This window comes from Mus pahari, chromosome 5 (genome assembly GCF_900095145.1).
Source record: "Mus pahari chromosome 5, PAHARI_EIJ_v1.1, whole genome shotgun sequence".
Lineage (NCBI taxonomy): Eukaryota > Metazoa > Chordata > Mammalia > Rodentia > Muridae > Mus > Mus pahari.
Genome location: NC_034594.1, coordinates 107,595,240 through 107,598,944, shown reverse-complemented (window position 1 = coordinate 107,598,944; position 3,705 = coordinate 107,595,240).

The window sequence follows — 3,705 nt, the reverse complement described above, 5'->3', positions numbered from 1 at the left end:
TTGCCATACAAACTCTGATGGTGAAGACCAGATATACCCTGAAAATTGATGACGCCCCTAAACAGCAGGAAGTAGCTTAAGAGACACGACACCCCTATTCCCTCTTCACCATTGGTTTCCCTTCTCTTTTTCTCCCCTTCTTTTATAATAACAAGAAGGGAGGAATGTTAGCACCAGGATACTCCAAGCCCCGGCCTAACCATGTGACCCTTGACCTGCATTGCCAGGACAATGACCTTCAATCCCACAACCCACTTGGCTCAGTTCCCGCCCTCACTGGTGTGACATCATTTTCTGTATAAAATAGGAAGCCACCCACCCCCTCCTCGCTCTCTTCACTTCTCCTCTTCTCTTCGCCCCCTTCCTCTTCTCCTCCTACTCTTTCTTCTCTCCCCCCTCTTTCTCTCTCTCTCCTCTTCTCTACTTTTCTACCCGCTTCACCGTTTTCCCATTCCCGCATAATAAACCTCTCCTACGTGGAACACCTTGGCCTGGTCTGCTGCTTGGTTTAACGGCTCAAAATATAAAACAAAGTCCTAACTTCTTGCATTGAAGCAGAGACAAAATTTTTTTTATACAATGTAGGGCTATTAGCCATTCTTTGAGGCAAAATTTTCCAATGATACTGCTTCATAGGCTCTTTAAAATTACAAGCAAACACGCTAAATGCAAACCCTTTACAATCATCAAGATGCAAAGGAATAAAGAACAATCTTCCAAATCCATAATAATTCTATATGGTATAGGCAGGCCAGGTTGTAATGCCGCTACAAGTTTCATAGTCCCATTAACCTTTCACAAACCCTGCAACAATCTCCACCTGCCAGATTTTTTCTTAATTACAAATATGTGAGAGTCAGAATCCTGAGCCTGTGCTTGAACTGCAAACTGCAGCCAATAGAACACTGGCAGTTTAACCATAATTTTTAAGTTTCCCTTATAACACCAGAGCACAAACACAATTTTGGAAAGCAAAACCCCATTTTAACAGTGTAAACAATCCATTCTCTTTAAAATCAATACTAAAAGCATTACACATTACAAAGTTTTTAAGTGCCTCTCTACTTTTAAACTGCAGTTAGCAACCCTGGGTCATGCTGAGATGGCGGCCCAGAGCACGCAAGAACTTTGGAAAGCAAAACTCAACTTCCAACAAACCAGTCTCTCAAAAAACACCAGGTGGATTACCTTCATGATACAAAGTTTGGCTGCCCATTCCTGCACACAAATGCAAGATGGTGCAGCCTCCAATGTCTCGAAGAGACACTGCCCTAAATTCAATCTTTTATAAGTCTGATTTCTAGGATAAGAATTATATAGAATATTAGCCAATTTAGAAGTATCTTTAGAGACCTATTTCCATGGGTTGGTTCATGCCACATGTGATGGTTGTTTCTAAGGATGATCAAGATATCTGAGCTTTTTTTTGTTTTGTTTTGTTTTGTTTTGTTTTGTTTTTCGAGATAGGGTTTCTCTGTATAGCCCTGGCTGTCCTGGAACTCACTTTGTAGACCAGGCTAGCCTCGAACTCAGAAATCCACCTGCCTCTGCCTCTGCCTCTGCTTCCCGAGTGCTGGGATTAAAGGAGTGTGCCACCATGCCCAGCCTGAGCCTACTTCTTTGTTCTACCCTAAAACCAGATTCCTACTTCCTTGTCCTTGGCCAATGTCAGATTCCTGCCAAGCAGCACCCCAAAAGGCTCTCCACATCTCCCCTCTTTTTAGTTATAAACAAGGCTGAGCCTTGTACTGGCTGGTTTTGTGTGTCAACTTGACACAGCTGGAGTTATCACAGAGTAAGGAGCTTCAGTTGAGTAAATGCCTCCACAAGATCCAGCTGTGGGGCAGTTTCTCAATTAGTGATGAAGGGGGAAAAGGCCCCTTGTGAGTGGGATCATCTCTGGGCTGGTAGTCTTGGATTCTATAAGAGAGCAGGCTGAGCAAGTCAGGGGAAGCAAGCCAGTAAAGAACATCCCTCCATGGCTTCTGCATCAGCTCCTGCTTTCTGACCTGCTTGAATTCCAGTCCTGACTTCCTTGGTGATGAACAGCAGTATGGAAGTGTAAGCCGAATAAACTCTTTCCTCCCCAACTTGCTTCTTGGTCATGATGTTTTGTCCAGGAATAGAAACCCTGACTAAGACAAGCTAGTCTTAGGTTGTTCTGACCGGAATGCCTTCCTTACTCGTCTTCAAGACATGTGCAGCATGTTTGTGTTATATGGACAAACATGGCCTTTTAGTGTTTGTTATAAACAAACTCTAGTGCATGCCTCTGTCTTGGATTGGCAAGGCCCAGTGCAGAATCTTACCTGTCCTTGGCTTGCCAGCCTATTAAATTAATAACTCTGTTTGGGGGTTCATTCTTAGTTTTAAGCCATGTACTTGGGCCACCAACATGTTGATGTTGTTAAAGGCAAGCTTTAACACAATGGGCAGGAATAAAAGTATTTCCAGGACAAGAAGGGCTAGCATGATCAAGCCATATACCATTCTTGAAGCTTGACCAAGATGGAAATACTGACTTCAGGCCATGAATAATCCTACCAGCAATATTAGCAGTATCAAAGTTCAGCAGAGCATCATTCTTTAAATTCATAATCTCAGTATGCGAAGCTAAAACATCCAGAGAGGTGTTGAAATTATGCCAAACACCCTGCATGTGTCTTTGAACCCTTTCCCAATTATAGTGACTATCGTTGTAAACCTCAGAAGTAACACAAATCCATTGGTATTTGGCAGGGCACTCAAGATGGCTCCTTACTTTTAGACTCTGAACCTACTCTCCAATAATTTGAATAGTATTATAAAGAGCATCTATCTGTTGTTCCAAATGCCTGTCTAAGTCCTCTTGAATACTCAGAACATTAGTAACATTTTTTGCTAAATGGTTAACAAAAGTAGCTGTCTTAACGTCTTGTGTCAAAGCAATTGCAGAGGCAGTGGTGCTAGCTATCAATGTAACTAAAGCTGCTATACCAGCAATAATCAAGCCCACTATCCTCTTGCTTCTGCTTAAAGCTGACTCACTTCTTCCAGTACTTGCAAGCCTTTTTCATAATACCAAGGTCCTGTAATATTCACAACCAATAAAACAAAATCTGGTTGATAGATCACCATAACAGACATGCCAGGTTTCAATACACTAACACAATTAGAAAGTGTACAATCAATACAACTTACATTAAATACTGTAGAAGAAGCGAAAGTAATTTTGACATGACCAATTAATAAAAGATTGGGAGCCTTAACACATGCACTAACATTTGTTTGAAATCCAGATCCTGTGCCAATTTTATCTATTACTAACATAACACCATAGAGAACTGCAGCTAACTTTCAAATATGTCTCTAAAAATGTCCAGAACCAGCTTTCCAATATTGGATCGATTTCTAGACCAGTCCATGATTGAGTCAGAATAACTGGTCACATTAAAAGAAAGAGAAGAGTCATCATAACTTCTCTTTTTGACCAAGTATTTGAAGACAGTTTCCACAGTCTCCATGATTTCCCTTCCATAAGGTCTAAAAGCTTGTCCAATCTGGGAAATAGGCAAGCAAAGGTGGGTCGGGAACATATGTCCAAAACAGCTTTCCTGTTGGGGTCTCCCACCTCCTTGTTGCCGCCAAGCCTGCCTTGCTGTTACACTAATCACTCTCCTTCAAAACACCAGCCCCCTACAGGCGCTGAGACCCACCAGAGAGTTG